A 17,784-nucleotide genomic window follows, 5' to 3' on the forward strand; every position below is an offset into this window, starting at 1 on the left:
TCACACATTCGTATAGAGATTCCTGAAGACGTGTGAGGTGCACACCTTTGGATAGAGATTCCGCAGACGTCTGAGGTGCACACCTTTGCATAGAGATTCCCACAGATGTGTGTGTTGCACACCTTCACATAGAGATTCATGCAGACGTGTGAGGTGCACACCTTTGCATAGAGATTCATGCAAATGTGTGAGGTGCACACCTTCGCATAGAGATTCCCAGAGGTGTGTGAGGTGCACACCTTCGCATAGAGATTCCCAGAGGTGTGTGAGGTGCACACCTTCTCATAGAGATTCCCGCAGACGTGTGAGGTTCACACCTTCTCATAGAGATTCCCGCAGATATGTCAGGTGGACACCTTCGCATAGAGATTCACCCAGACATGTGAGGTGCACACCTTCATATAGAGATTCCTGCAGACCTGTGAAGTGCACACCTTCCCATAGAGATTCCTGCAGACGTCTGAGGTGCCCACCTTCACATAGAGATTCCCGCAGACGTGTGAAGTGCACACCTTCTCATTGAGATTCCTGCAGACGTGTGAGGTGCACACCTTCGCATAGGGATTCCCACAGACATGTGCATACCTGTGAGGTGCACACATTTGCATAGAGATTCCCGCTGGTGTGTGTGGTGCACACCTTCGCATAGAGATTCATGCAGACGTGTGAGGTGCACATCTTCACATAGAGATTGCTGCAAATGTGTGAGTTGCACACCTTTGCATAGAGATTCCGGCAGACGTGTGAGGTGCACACCTTCTCATAGAGATTCCCACAGATGAGTGAGGTGGACACCTTTGCTTAGAGATTCACCCAGACTTGTGCGGTGCACACATTCATTTAGAGATTCCCGTAGATGTGTGAAGTGCACACCGTCGCATAGAGATTCCCGCAGATGTCTGAGGTGCCCACCTTCGCATAGAGATTCCTGCAGATGTGTGAAGTGCACACCTTCTCATAGAGATTCCTGCAGACGTGTGAGGTGCACACCTTTGCATAGAGATTCCTGCAGACATGTCCGGTGCACACCTTCGCATAGAGATTCCCACAGCCGTGTGAGGTGCACACCTTCGTATAGAGATTCCTGAAGATGTGTGAGGTGCCCACCTTTGGATAGAGATTCCGCAGACGTCTGAGGTGCACACATTTGCATAGAGATTCATGCAGATGTGTGAGGTGCACACCTTCGCATAGAGATTCCCAGAGGTGTGTGAGGTGCACACCTTCGCATAGAGATTCCCAGAGGTGTGTGAGGTGCACACCTTCTCATAGAGATTGCCGCTGATGTGTGAGGTGCACACCTTCTCATAGAGATTCCTGCAGATGTGTGAGGTGGACACCTTCGCATAGAGATTCACCCAGACATGTGCGGTGCACACCTTCACATAGAGATTCCCGCAGACGTGTGAGTTGCACACCTTCGCATAGAGATTCCTGCAGACGCGTGAAGTGCCCACCTTCACATAGAGATTCCCGCAGACGGGTGAAGTGCACACCTTCTCACAGAGATTCCTGCAGACGTGTGAGATGCACACCTTTGCATAGAGATTCGCACAGACGTGTGTGGAGCACACCTTAGTATAAAGATTCCCGCAGACGTCTGAGGTGCACACCTTTGCATAGAGATTCACCCAGACGTGTGCGGTGCACATATTCATTTAGAGATTCCCTCAGATGTGTGAAGTACACACCTTCACAAAGAGATTCCCACAGATGTCTCAGGTGCTCACCTTCGAATAGAGATTCCTGCAGACGTGTGAAGTGCACACCTTCGCATAGAGATTCCCGCAGACATGTGAGGTGCACAGCTTCGTATAGAGATTCCTGCAGATGTGTGAGTTGCACACCTCTGCATAGAGATTCCGCAGACGTCTGAGGTGCACACCTTCGCATAGAAATTCCCACATACGTGTGTGTTGCACACCTTCACATAGAGATATCATGCAGACGTGTGAGGTGCACACCTTTGCAGAGAGAAACCCGCATACGTGTGAGGTGCACACCTCCGCATAGAGATTTCCGCAGGTGTGTGAGGTGCACACCTTCTCATAGAGATTCCCGCTGATGTGTGAGGTGCACACCTTCTCATAGAGATTCCTGCAGATGTGTGAGGTGGACACCTTCGCATAGAGATTCACCCAGACATGTGCAGTGCACACCTTCACATAGAGATTCCCACAGACGTGTGAGTTGCACACCTTCGCATAGAGATTCCTGCAGACGCTTGAAGTGCCCACCTTCGCATAGAGATTCCCGCAGACGGGTGAAGTGCACACCTTCTCATAGAGATTCCTGCAGACGTGTGAGATGCACACCTTTGCATAGAGATTCGCACAGACGTGTGTGGAGCACACCTTAGTATAAAGATTCCCGCAGACGTCTGAGGTGCACACCTTCGCATAGAGATTCCTGCAGACGTCTGAGGTGCACACCTTCGAACAAAAAACCGAATCATTTTCTACAATAACACTTGCAATGGCATCCGGAGAAAGATCGTTGCGCAGGGAGGTTTTTTTGTCTGCGTAATTTCAGTGTGTGTTTCGTCTATGTTTGCAGTTTACTTAAGTCTAACATTTTTATGTCTTATGTGTCACAGTTTTATTGTTAGGTACTTAAAAAGACCCTATTTGTATACAATCTGTAGAAAGGGATGGAGATAGTTCAGTAAGTTAAGTGCTTGTTGTTTGTAAATTAGTTCATTTTGCAGCACTTCATAACTTTCAATTCCAAGAGCCGACTCAGACATACATCCTTACAATGTTGATAAATTAAGTATTATTTGGCTACCATTACTATCGGGTATTTTCAGTGCTAAAGGTCATTTCCTTGTTTTACATCAGCAGACTAACAGTTCAGGATTGTTTCTGTTCATGAGCAGAACCACATGCTTGTGTTTTATAAAGTGGATTTGCAAAGCAAATCACAAAATCACATTCTAAATCAATCAAAAATACACACTTTTCTCATAAAAAAGAATGCAGTAAAAGAGATCTGATTAATTCTAGTTCATTTCTGGCTCTATCACGATTTGGGCAGTATCCCGGCATTAACTGTGCCAGGTTACCGCCCAACGCAATTATCACTACCGTAACTCGGTAATTTGCACCGGGTCCCATGTTGTTTGGGATGGGGTGGTAAATTCCCATTGGGTTCACTGGACCCAATGGGGTTGAGGGGCACTATTTCCACCGGCGGTAATAGCGCTGGCAGTAATAGCACCGAAAATGGCCTCAAAGCCGGCGCATTCACCTACAGCTCAGAGCTGGAGTTAAATGCCCCGGAACACGGGATTGGGCAGAGTGGTAAATGCAGCGGTAATAACGCTACCGATGCATTTTCCTGCCCTGCCCAACTCGTGACGACCCCCTGGGGCATCATTACGAGTTGTGTGGTGCAGGTAAAATACAGCACTAGTAAGGTGTACTGCCACGTTATCGCACCTTCCAACTATTTGTTTGGCGGAAAGTAGGGAGATTCTGCCACCTTTTTGCCAAATTTGGTTGGATTACCACTGCAGTAATTACACCAAAATGCCCCATGGAGACCTATGTACTCCAAATAAATGGGGACTAACACTGCCACGACCACTTGTAATCCGGCAGTAATACCACGGACCATGTGGCAGTAACAACATTACAGTTTCCGCCGAGATACCACCAAACTAGTAAAGAGGCCGATAAGGATATACATTCTCAAATCATGGCTTCTCTATTTCAACACATTGTGTAATCCTGGGCAAACCAGTTTTCCCTATAGCTTCTTATTTCGCTTAACCCTATCAAATTGTGATCACGTAAAAAAGTGAATCAGTTCAGTTTTCAAACTAACAATCTGAATAATTTACCCCTAAAAGTGTCATCACACCAAAATGCATACCCGTTCACCTGTGTATCTTGACAACCTGTGCTATCTTTGACAATCATAATGACAGTGCATTTTTTCTTAGTTCTGCCAGTCCTGGCGATCATGAATGGCCCAGTGGAAAAAGGCTGGGTCTGGGCAAATGAGCCTATAGTTGACGTGATGCAAACACCTAGACACAAAGTCTACCTTGCAACACCAAATGCAAATCCAGTCTCAGTAAGTTCCTCCTTACCCCTTCGGTCACCCACAGCTTCCTTCTCCTATATAGGCCATCCGGCTACGGCCAACATTTTGCCGACTCTCTCTGTGACTCCCTCTCATTCATGCTGAAACAGCACCCTGTGCTCACTTTGTAATGAGATTTCAACATTTGGGTTGATGTCTCTGCCAACCCCATGACCCGCTCCCTCACTGACAATCTGGAAGCTCTCTGCCTGCCACAACTGATCTCTTACCCGACCCACATCGCTGGACGCAACCCTAAATGCACTTTTATGCACATCTGCCCAACTCTCCCCACTCCTGCCTCACCCACAAGCCAGGGCTGATCACCACACTATACCTTTCTCACTTCAATACCTCCCCCACCACCACTTCCATCTAACATTCCCAGAAATACCCGTGCCACCCTCCCTCTTTGGAATAAAATCATCATCAATCCATAACTGGCCAATACCCTACTTCGTGCACCCCTCCATTGATCTCTTCGACCTATGGCTCTCTGAAGGAATGACCCCCCCCACCCTCACACCATCCGATAAACCCTCACGACGATCGACCCACACCAAACGTGGTACAACCCTTCCCTCAAAGCTCTCAAAATGCACACGCATCGCCTAGAGTGAGCCTGGAGGACCTCCCCCACCACTTTTAACAAAGCGGCACTTGCAAGACTGAAAAGGGCAGATTCTATGTGATTATAATGAATAAAAAAACAGAGAGGTATTTTATAATGAAACTTTTACAACTAAAACATCCCAAATTATTTTTGCATTTTCGTTGTTAAATACCTCTCTGTTTATTTATTCGATATAATCACTGGATACCAATTTATTTTTATTTTGATTTATTTATTATTTTAACATTTGTGTAACACCAAGACCCACAGGTATCACAGCGTTTTGTACATAGTAGTAGCTTAGTTTTAGTGAGTTCATGTTTAAGGTGTTAGTTGTACTTGTTGAATAGCCACGTTTTCTATAGTTTCTTGAATGCTGGGTCGGAAAGGTTAATTTCTTAGAGGAGGAAGTAGGGAATTCCACAGGGTGGGGGCCATGGGGCTGAAACTCACACTCCTTGCTCTGGCAAGTTCATAGCGTGGAATCGCTAAGGTACGCTGATTGGAGGAGCGGAGTAGGTGACAATGCTGTTTCTTAGTGATGCTGTGGTACATGTAGGTCGGGTCTTCATTATGGATGCAGCAGTGTGCTATTGTTAGTATTTTGAAATCAATCCAGGCTTTTATTGGTAGCCAAAGGACTTCTCTGCATGTTGAAGAGATATGTTCTGATTTACGAATATGCAGCGCCGCTCGCATGGCTTTATTTCGGAATAGCTAGAATTTGGCTAGGTTGGAGGGGGACGTGCCCTTGAGGGCATTGTAGTAGTCCAGTTTGCTCAAAATGATCGCTCTGGATAGCGTAAGACACGTATTAGGGCTTAGGAGTTTTCTGCTTAATGAACTGAGCTTGGTGGCGTGGGAGGTGGTTGATGCCAAGGCATTGACATGCCTAGTCATGGTAAGTTCTGCATCCAGGTAAACACCTAGGGTTTTGGTATGTTTGAGGACGGGAATGGTGGAGCCATCAATGATGAAGGCTGTGTAAGACGGGTCAAGGGATTTCAAGGCAAGCAGGTGAGCCTACAATTATTAACTCTGTCTTCTCGTAATTTAGACAGAGGTTGCTGGTAGCCATCCAAGACTGGCTAGTGCAGAAGACTTCTTTGATGGTATTGGAATCATTAGCATAATTCCCAGAAAAGGGAAGGAATATTTGTGTATCATCTGCAAAGTTGGTGTAGGTGATTCCTAGAGTGTCAAGAATGTTGAAGAGGGGCTTGGTCTATGTGTTATGAATGGTGGGGGACAAGCAGGAGCCCTGCAGGATGCCAAAAGGGTTGGGGTCAGCGGAGTGGTGATCAATGAAGACTCTAGAAGTACTGTCACTTAGGAAGGATTTGATCAGCGGACTGCTTCTGGTGAGAAGTGGAAGGATTTGGAAAGGTTCTGGCATAGCAGATTGTGGTCCACAAGATCAAGTGCCACTGAGAGTTCAATGAAGAGTAGGATGGCAGCCTTACCTGTGTCTCTAATAGTATCTAGTTGCATTTTGAGATTGATAAGGGCTGTTTCCATACTGTGTTTTGGTCGAAAACCGGATTGTCTGGTACCAAGGATGAGTGCTGTTCAAGGAATTGCTAGCATTGTCTATAGGCTATGCAGTCTAGTATTTTGAACAGGAAGGGTAGTATAGCGGTGGGTCTATAGTTGGGGGGATGGTCAGATCCATTGAGTTTTTTTTTTAGTAAGGGGTTGACCCAGGCTGCTTTGATAGTAGTGGGAATTTCGCAGGAGCTGAATGTGGAATTGACAAATATTCTTAAGATGAGGGTGAGGCTTGAGGCACAGAGCTTGATGATATTGGCTGGACAGGTATCTGCTTTACAATTGGAGTGTTGTAGGGCCTCGATGGTCTTCAGAACAGCCTCTTCAGATACAGTGTGGAAGGAGAAGCCTGGGAGTGGCCCCTGAGGGGGTAAGCCTGGATCATGCTGTTGGTGTGTGGGTTTGACATCTAATAGGAGTTTCTGTTTGTTATTTTGTTTTGGAGTAGATTGATTTTGGAGCTGAACACAGTTTGGATAGTGGTGCATCATGCGTTGTTAGGTTCAACTAAGGTAGTGGGTGCACTCAGATTTTCTAGTTCGCGCAGGATGGAGAAGAGTTCCCTGGCAATGGAACTGGCCCTGTTGGCACGGTCAGTTCTTTGGATCAGGTTGTTGGGTGGGATGGCTAGGCTGATCATGGGGCCTGAGGCACTATGTAGCCAGGATTTGGTAATGGCTAGTATGTCAATTTGGTTGTCAATGATGAGGTTGTGAGCTTCTATGGCATTTGTGCCCAGGGATCTGATGTTGATAAGGGCACCGTTTAGTGTTTTTTTATGGATAATACTTATAGGGCATACTTGAATGAAATCAAGAAAGTGAGAAAAAAACACTATGGAAACAGAATCTCCAAACCCAAAAATCCATGCAGGGAACTCCACAAAATCCTTGCAGAATTCAATTCCCCCAGTGTTCTAACCAAGCCCTCCCCGAACTCACAAACTCTCTGCAATGCACGTTGCAACCACTTTCATAACGTTGCTCTTGAAAGATACCACACCATCACCACAAAATCAGCTAGGATCCCGCCATCGATATCTGGACCCCTCTCAGACCCGAACTCTTACTCACCCTCCCAATCTATTTTTGGTTCTTTCACTCCTCTTTCCCAGGCTGATTTCTGCAATTTACTCACACTTCACCAACCCTCAGGATCGCCTCAAGATACTTGCCCACCACCCCTTCTAGAAAAGATCCTTACCTCCACCTGTGCTGGCAGCGCAACACGCTCCATTGTAAATCATTCGCTCTCATCAGGCACCTCCCCAGAGGCCTTCAAAACCTGTCATGTCAAACCGATTTTAAAAAAAAACAGCCTCGACCCAGTCGCTCCATTAAGCTACTGCACAATCTCCAATACCTGCTTCATTGATAAACTAATTGACCATGTGGCATATAAGCAACGTTGCCTTTTCACAGAAGCCAATAGACTCCTCAACCCAGCCCAATCGGGATTTTGACCACTCTGTGGAATGGAATCCCCTCTGGTCTCAATCTGGGATGACCTAAAAGAACTGTTAATTCAGAGGGTTGTGCTCCACTCATCCTCCTGGATCTATCCGCGGCCTTGCATAACATCAACAACACAATACCCAGGAACAGGCTCCTCACCATAGGCATCAAAGACTCTGCCCTTAATTGGATCATCTCTTTCATTTCCAATTGCTCACAAATTGTTCTCCTGCCTCCTTTCTCCTCAGCCCCTCACCCAGTCACAAAATGGGTGCCACAAGGAGCCTCCCTTTTCACCCCTCCTCTTCAACCTCTACCTTAACCACTGCCAGCTCTCATCTGCTCACATGACCTTACCTGCTACAACTATGCAGATGACGGCTAGATCATTTTTAAAATCCCCAAGATTCCAGACTCCCCACCTCCTGACCTCATCTCTTGTCTCTCGGATATCGACCATTGGATGACTAAAAACCACCTAATCGTCACCGTGGGAAAATCAGAGATCCTAACATGCAGCAAAACTGCTCTGATCCCCAACCTTTACTGTGGTCAGTTTCCCTTGGAGCCCCACCTGCTGCCTCCACCTCCATTAAAAATCTTGGATCCATCATGAACACCGACCTATCACTCTCCAAACACATCAACTCTGTGTCCAGAACCTGCCACTTCTAATTACACATCCTAAAATGAATCGTTCCCTCCCTCTCTTACCCTCAAAGAGTCTCTGCATTACTGGCCATCATCATTTCCCGCATGTACTACGCCATCTCCCTCTAGCTCAGCATCCCTGCACGCCAGCTGAGGAAACTTCAACGTATGCAAAATGCTGCAGCCAGACTGCTCCTTGCCCTCTCGACCAGAGAGCACATCACCCCCGCACTTAGAATTTTGCACTGGCTCCCTGTTAGTCTAAGAGCAACTTTCAAGGCCATGTGCATCACATACCGAGCCCTCTATAAAACAGGACCTGAGTTCCTTCAGAACAAAATAATCCACTACAATCCCCCCAGAAACCTCAGATCTGGCTCAACTCTCCTCCGCACTATTCCACCTCACCACTCCACCAGAATTGGAAGCTCGGCTTTCTCTATCCGAGCTCCTACCACCTGGAACACTGTTCCTGTGCACATCCACCACACTGAAAACTACTTCTACTCCAAAAAAGTCCCCAAAACCTGCCTATTTACAGCATTATCCTGAAACCCTCCCTAAAACTTCAAATCCCCACTCCGAGCAAATGAACAATCACAGTCACTCCAGGCGGTGCCATTGAATCCTAGTATCATATGATATAATGTCCCTGTGATGTCATCTGGGTCAAAGGTCATGTGCTGACACTTTCTGCGATGTCATCAGGTATGTGATGTCAGTTCTGCTACCCCAGGCATTTTGGTGAATTGGAATCCTGGGTCTCCATGTGTCTTGTCCAAACCCTGCAGGCAGGAATAGGAACAAGCAGATGGCCAGGGGCCAGAAATACAAACACTGAAAAAACGATGTTAAATCATTTGTCTTTAAACAAAAAAAAAAAAAGGGAATTTGTCAGTACTCATGGGCAATTTTGAGGAATTATCAGCAATTTTGAGCCATTATTATTTTTTGGGCAATGAGAATGCATGTTGTGAGAACAGGTCAAAACCTGCCATAATGCCTCAGATTATCCCGTGAGCACTGACAAAGACATTTATCACATAGAAAAGATGTCACATGGTTTATAAAGGGTCTGTGCGTGAGATCCAGTGACCGGGAGTTGAAAACAACAGGAGAAAGGGGCGTTGTGTTGGCTTGCTCACTCTGCAAACAGTGTTTGTTGACAATCCACCCCTCTTCAACCCCCTCCCCAAACCCAAATCCTCTCCCAGATGTGCCCTCCCTAAGCAACGACCAGGAGGAAATAAAAAACAGAGGAGACACTTTTTCTGGTGGCTGTGTATGTCCGGACTTTAGCAGTTTCAACCAAAAACAGAAAAGCTAAATATGCACGTATTCACTGAAAGAATGTTGTTAAAGGGATGTTATGGCTAAGTTGCACTAATAAAAACCTGTGAAATTCATTGAAAAAACGTTCTTAAAGGGACATTATGGTGGCATGGTAAAACCGAAAAAGCAAAGAAATTCACCATAACTCGTGCCACCGCTGTGCACTGCTAAGACTAACAGCCTGGCCATTAAAGATGATATCACTGATAATATTACATATCTGGGGCGGTTGTTTTTGTACAGTGACAGTAAGAATTTTAAGCAGAGCACTTGATCAGGTCCTACTGCATTGAACATTTGATACACATACTCCAAAGGTGCTGTGTATTTAGACCTTAACCGTGTGCTATGATCTTAAGTTACATACTTTAGGGTTTGCCCTGAGCTAATGGTGCACATACAAGGAACAATACGCAGGCAAACAATACAATTTTAGTGTCATGTTCTGGTCATAGTATTTGTTTCCTCCTTACTAGAGTTTCCACATATGTGCCTCAGATTTGTATACATTGATTCTCTCCATATATATATTCTGTTCTAACACGTCTGTAGTAATTCCTGTATTGTTAGTTGTTGATTCCAAGTTTAAGGATTCTGATAGGCAGAACTTATAATTCTACTGTCAGAATATACCAGATTATGAATACTATATTTCTATGGTCCATGCTGCAGCTATTGTTTTTTAAATGAATTATTAGATTGCTATATTAACAGCAAAACTTCAGTAGAACATTTCTGTCTCAATAAATACATTTTGTGATACATGGAGTAGTTCATTAGAGGCCTACCGATCACCCTTCGTATGTTGCTAGTAGCACTCTAAACAGGACCCCTTGAAGGACCTTCGATCAGGATTGTTACAGTGTAGTAATGTCATATGTGATGTCATCTGTGATGTCACCGATGTTGCCATTTGTGATATAATTGATGTACTGGATGTTGTCTTAGCTTTGCATGACAGTGGCACAAGTTATAGTTGCATAGCTTACCATAACTGGCAATTGTCTTTGGTTTTGTGATTTTACCTAAGGACTAAGGCCTGCATTAGAAATCTCTGCCAGATCAGCAAGCACAAAGGGCCCACTTCCATCCAAGGAGCCCAGCACTGAACACTTCAGTACTTGCATTGGGCTAATACCACTGACCAACCACCTTAAGATGGCTGCCACTGCAAGGTGAGCTCCTCTTTACCCCAGACTTTCCTGGACGTACTTCACTGTGATTGGCCACTGGGAAGGTACATCCTTCCCTCCCTTCCAAGTCAGGAGGCGATGCCGGACAGTAATCAAGGCAAGGGACTAACGCCTCCATCAGAGGTCTCTGCCGGTCTCTGCCGGTGCTTCCACAATGCTGCTGTACCTTTCTGACATCCCTCTGCACAAGATGGCCGCCTTGCATTGTCGTCTATAATAGGTAAGCCTTGCACACCACCACCGGCACTCGTTTCAGCTTGATTTATAACTTTCTACATACTGCATTCTGTTTATTCTCTAATCCCTATCCTGCCGAACCACTCAACTTTCCTCCTCCCCACCGTCCATAGCACACGGCACTGGCTACAACTCCGGTGTGCCCTGGCAACGCGTCCGCCATTCCAACAATTAAATCCACTAACTGTTGCATCCCTTGCGGCACTTGACACAACTCACATGAGCCTACCTTCATTTGGCATGCCTCCTTGTGCATGGCCCCGGCGGCCTACCTTATCCGCCACTCACTGTTCGATGTATGCTTCAAAATTGTACTGTAACCACCTATAAACTGCCTCTTTTCTCTCTGGCTGTGCTGCAGCACCGGTCTTTACTAATCCCTACCAGGGGCTGCACCAAGAAACTTACTCTGCAATCTTCACTTGATGTTTGCAAAGTGTTGGCCTTATAATACTTTTACAGCAATCCTAACACCATACCTTTGACCATTAACTATATTGACCAGCACTACCGATGCAGCCCCCAGCCCACTGGGGTGGCTTTTTCCGGTTTGTGCCCGACATGAGTGGGGCCTGCTTTTGCCTGCTGCATCCCCGCCTCTCCATCATGATGGTCCCTGCAGGCAGGGCATGTTACTTTCTCTATTCCAGAGACATTAATCACAGTTACATCCAATGTATTGCATCCTGGATTTTGTCTGATCATCAACTACCTATCCTGCAGCCTTTGCTGGCTATGTAATCTGCATTACACCTGACTTGACTTGCAGCCTTGTGCTGCACTTGTAATTGAACCTGCCTGCAACATAGAAGACTAGACCTGCAGCTTAAAGATGTATACATAATTTAACTTGTCTGCAACATACCGTACTGCGTATCGGTATACCTGATGTAACCCCCGTACCATGAGGTGTGGCTTTGCCAGAATGTGCACCTACCTTAATTTTGTCTCTGGTGTATCTGCATACCTGATGTAGGGCCCAATACCACGAAGCATGGCTTTCCCAGACTGTGCACCTACCCTCATGTTGTCTCTTGCGTATCTGTATACCTGATGTAGGCCACCCATACCATGAGGCGTGGCTTTGCCAGACTCTGCACCTCCCCTAATTTTGTCCTTCATCCATATCTGTACACCTGCAGTAACCCTCCCCACGTACCATGAGGCGCGGCTCTGCCAGATTATGTACTCAAGAACAACCCTCATGCTGAAATCCTTATGGGTGGTCTTGCACTCTGTAGAACGTCTTTCCGCACTTACTATAACTAGCGCCTAAATGCCTGAGGGCTTTGTCCGCTGCTATAAATGTAAAAATAAAAATAAATAATAAAAAAATGAATTGCAACCATATCGTTCGTTTAACAAAGTATTTTTAGTGCATTTCATAGGTTTTTTATTAGTGCAACTTAACCATAACGTCCCTATAACAACATGTTTTCAGCACATTTCATGGGTTTTTATTAGTACAATTTAACCATAACGTCCCTTTAACAACTTTTTTTCACTGAATTTCAATGATTTTTATCAGTGAAAATGTTTCATGATCTCACAAAATTGTATATAAGTTATTAATAATTCCTCTTTTAATATATATGAAAGGACTATAAACCGTCTTTAACAAATGTATTTTTTGCAGTGCATTATGATGGGTGTCATTTTCAGTAGCGCATGCTGGGGATGGAAATCATATGATTGATTTGGCTAGGGCATGAGGGTCGACCATGACCCGGGCCCAGCAAACCCCCCATAATGAGGCCAGTGTTCATGGATTGCAGTCATGGCCAGTGTCCACAATCCATGGGGCATGGGCTTCAGCCATGCTGCTGGCCCCAATAAGCAAATCAGAGTAGATATTTGTCCTGGCCCGGTGCCAAGCCCACGGTTGTAGGGAAAGCATGGTATCAAGCAGTAAGCCAGACGCAAGTGATCACAGTTGAAGGGTGTTTATCGAACTTCAATCAGGTCTGAAAAACAACTATCTAATCCAAAATCTAAAAATGGGAGCAAGCTACGGCCATCAAACAATAATAACACAGTCCTAGTCAAATCTGTCAAAATAACAGGGCATGTACTAATAAACCTATTGCCAATCCTTACTTCTAAATACAAAATAGTGTGGGAAACAATGTTATGCAAAAGAAAAGTGTTCAAGAAATGATATGTCAGGATATGCAATTGGTTGGCTTCCCTTCCCCACATTTTCAGCTCGGGACAAGGCGGCACACTCAAGCTTAGCACAGTCTCTGGCTTCTCTAGCACGAGGATGCAATTCAAATCTCAGTATCAGGGCCTTCTATGTCAAAGTCTCTTTGCCATGAAAAGTCTCTTACTTCAGAGGCCCTGATGCGAAAAACAAACATTCAAAAGTTCCTTTCTCCTCAGGATTCTCATGTACAACTTCTTGGGTGATGTTCAATTCACCCTGGGCCCCCCTGTGCCAGACTCAGACCCACTTTAACACAAAGCTTTCAATTGATCTCCCTCTGTCGGACTCGGACCAAATCCATGTGCTTTTCCAAACTTTCTCTTCTTCATCGACAACGAAGACTTTCGACTGTGCACAGAATTTTACTTTACCCATCGCAGGACCAATTAGATTCACATTTGTTTGTTCTCTTTCAATTGATCTCCTTCCGCCGAGCTCAGAACAAATGTATCTACTGTTATTACTTCTCAGCTAGATATCATACAGAGACTTTCGATTGAGCACCCACGTGGTACCGGACCACTCTATCGAAGGTATTGTAGCTTGCTTTAAAGTTCAATCACTCATTAGCAGTTTAACTTAATTTGTGTCTCTTATCACACGCGTTTTAACAATGTTCGTTCCAGCGCTCGCCATACAATGTTGCTGCTTGCAACCTTGGCTTCAACATAGACTGGTCTTGTATCGGTCTCCCCAACTCACCGACTCCGCTGACTTCATTGATGCTGCCTTGTTCTTGGAACCAAGGACAGTACCATGGCAGCTGGCGCTTCTTCCCGCCTTGATTATTGACTTGGGTGGGCCTCCGACACACAATGCAGGATTCTTCAGCCTGGTTTCCTGGTCTTACGCTTTCTGTTCTCTAGGTATTATGAAAGTAACAGTTCCTTGTCAAAAAGGACAAGGAAACTTCCCTCCTTGTGACCCCCTTCTGTTTCACTGTCTTTCTCCTCTCATTAAACTGCCATCTTGGAACTGCTGTTTCCTCGTGTGTTTTGCCTCGCTCAGAGTGTGCTCTCGTGCTCTGCTTTTTATCTGTGTGGGGAAGTGTAATGGAATTCAGGTGTGAGTTATTGTCGATAATTGCCTGACCTCGCCTGACCATAGCATTGGGACATGTCAGGTACGTGGCTTGGGTGTTAGTCGGCTTTCCCTTAGAGCGGGTTGTCAGTGAGAACTTGTTTGTGTTGTAAACAGGTGGGGGGTAATGTTCCTAAATATTCTAATGGGTAGGATGGGGTAAAGGTGTTACAGGGAAGGGGATACCGCGTCCCACTCCCACTCCCCAAAGATCCCTCACCTTGGTGATCCTCCCACACTGGTCCACACCCAGTAACTGGATCCAAAAGCGATGGCTGTGTCCTGGCCACCTGGATTACAGATCCCTGTGGACTAGTGGGTGAGACACCTTCTGGTTTCTCACACTGTCCAGGCACCAAAGTTATATCACAATGTTTTGTACAGGAGCGATTTGGAAAAGTATGCTTTCGGTTCCTTGCCCATGCTCCTTTCACAAGTTTGCTGCAAACTCCTCCAGCACTTCGGGCTGTAGCCATAAGCAGAATTCTGTTTCCCATTCAAGCGTATCCTGATTACAAAAATGTTTCCACGTAGCCGGTCCCTGATAGCCGTGCCCACTTTAACTCCATTGCTGGTCCCTGGCAGCCAGGGCCAGTGGCCGGATTGTCCAGCGCAAGTTCTATCACTTTAGTCTGAACCTGTCCTTGCCAGGGGCCAGGTCCACTGCCCACTTTAATCACACAGCGGTCTATGGTAACAAAGCCCACTTTAACCCCAAAGCCGGTCCCTGGCAGCCATGGGCAGGGGCCAGATTTTCCAGGGCATGGCCAGGTTATACCGCAGGCACCAATGTTATAGCATTTTTGCACCTGCGCCTGCTGGTCTGCCAGGCCCACTGCCCTCTTTAACCACATAGCTGGTCCCTGGTGACCATGCCCACTTTAACCCCATAGCTAGACTCTGGTGGCCATGGCCAGTGGCCAGATTGTCTAGGGCCTTATAAAATCCATGTATAATAGACAAACACACATCCATACTAACACAAGGAGTTAGCTCTGCCTAACTTCCTCCCGTTTCTGCAAACTCCTTTCCCGCTTTCCTTCCTTGCCTATTGATCTTTGATCATGGTATTCTTCGCAGTAGACTAAGGTCTGCAGACCACGGGGATGCGGGGGCAGAGGGGCAGCAGTGGGGGATATACCATGGACAAGAATGCTACTACACTGATTCAGTGCAGTACAAAAACTGGTAATATAAAATAATATTGTATAACATAAAATGCTTACCTGAAGATTTAATGACAACATTTAAAAATGGGTTGAGTACCTGGGCATCTGATGGGAAATGTGATGAAATGAATGCTGCCTTGCAGTTGTGCAGGGATAAGTAGTGGCTAAAGCCAGAGGTGGATTGGGAACCAAAAGAGGCCCTGGAAATAATGTTAAAAGTGACCCCATATTACACATTTCAGCAAGTCCAACCCTTTTCCTATGAGAACATTTGGAAATAAAATAGGTTACCTCGCAAAAGAGGTCCAGGGTGCAGAGGCATACTGGGAAACCTCCAGAGTTCCCCAAAGGCCAGTACACCCTGGCTGAAGCTAATACTTAGCACCACACCACTACTAAACCAGCTATGATACCAATCATAAAGGTGAAATAGGCACAGTCGAAAGGTGTACCTCATTCACCTCTTTTGGTAACATGTGCCGAGGGCAGACGATACTCTTCAGCAGAATTAGATTTTAAACTAAAGGGTTACTGTGGGTTTGCAGACAGGGGACACAGGTGAGGATTTCAGAACCAAAATGTCAGGTGTGTGAAGATGTCTTTAGAAAAGTAGAGAAGGCAGCTTAAGATTCACTAGGTTTCTTTAAGGCAGTCCAAGGGGACATGGTCTTTTCAAATGCCTTTAGTTTCTTGTCTTTGGGGCTCAACAGCATCATGCCAGGCTTTTCAGCCTCAAACTAGGATTTTAGCACTGGATTGGGGTTAAATTGTGGAATGGCGGTGATGGGTTAAAATGATGCAGTGCTGTTTTGTGGCAGCGACAACTGTCAGGAGGAAGATGCTGGGGGAGGCAGCCGTTGGCGGTCGGCCGTTCTGGAAGACTCTGCAGCCTCAGGTGCAGTGAAGCCGAGACTGGCCTTTGGCAGTCAGCTATCTCAAAACAGAGTCAGGGTAGGTGGCATCACATTTGAGAGGCCAGAAGACTCAGGGGGGTAACAAATGGGGAGATGGCAGAACTTTGTCGTAGATAATAAGGCAGTCAAGCATCAAAATCGAAAATGATTCTGGTGGCTAACTTACAACAGCTTGGATGGCATCATAAGTGCCCAATCTGCTGTTAAGTGGTTCGGAGATACAGGGTGAGCCAGATGTTACTACCTTGGTTCTGTGGTTGCTCGGAGACCCCATTCTGTATACTTCCAGCGGCAGGGTCCAGGGCACCAGGGATCTTAGGTGCAGGTGTGGCCTTGGTCCTCACAGCAGCATCACCAAAAATGTGCCACTGCAATGTAAGGAGAAGAGTTGTCCTCATCCTTGGAACTCTCGGTCTTTAACTCTATGGTACAGAATCTTTAAATAGATTGTATCACCAACAGAGTTCCAGGTGAATCCTTCTTGTGTTGAAATCCAAAGATGAATCAACTAAAAGGAAGAAGGATGCTCAGGGGCAAAGCGTTTGTCTTGGAAGCAAGGCAACGCCGCGCAACACAGGTTTGAATCCTGATCCCGTGCTCAGAAACCACTCGCTGTTATTAAGTACGTCATAAAAGAACATTTATAATGATATAGGTATAATGCTGCAGTGGGTTGATCCACAGCAATTCTGATCTTAAGGGCTGAATCCTGGCTGCTGCAACAAATGTCCTTTGACTGCTGATGTCATACCCTCAGTGCCTTGCTCGCTAGAATTAGGAAGGGGGACTGCAAGTTTGGGCTGCATAGAAAATCAAATATGGTGATACTAGCAAATCCAAGATGGTGAGATCCCTCTGTGCCATAAACCTCTGATCTTGGTTACCCTAGGTCCACCCTCTTCCTCTGTCTGCCTAAGCCAAAAGGTCTCTAGTACTCACCATCCTTGTGTGAGGTGGTCATTGTAATGACAGGGCTGACTCTGAAGCACTGTTTCCCAGAAGACCTCCTGGGGAGGGGGTCTGTTCCATGGAAGAAGATGCTGGCCCTCCTCAAGGGGATCAGCAAGAGGCTTATTGAGCAGGGATACACATGGATGTTGTGGGTAGATAATAATATGACATCCAATGCTTGAGGGTGTTTAAGTGTGTAACCTCAGTAGCCACCATGAAATAACTAGACATGACTTATATTTAGATTTTAATAACTGCCACTAGGCTGTTAGGGTATACAATTAGAGTATTCTAAACCAGAGTTGCAGGCGGATAAACAGCCACCTATGCCAGCTGAAATGTTGTGT

This window comes from Ambystoma mexicanum, chromosome 2p, assembly GCF_040938575.1.
Source record: "Ambystoma mexicanum isolate Mex_15411 chromosome 2p, UKY_AmexF1_1, whole genome shotgun sequence".
Lineage (NCBI taxonomy): Eukaryota > Metazoa > Chordata > Amphibia > Caudata > Ambystomatidae > Ambystoma > Ambystoma mexicanum.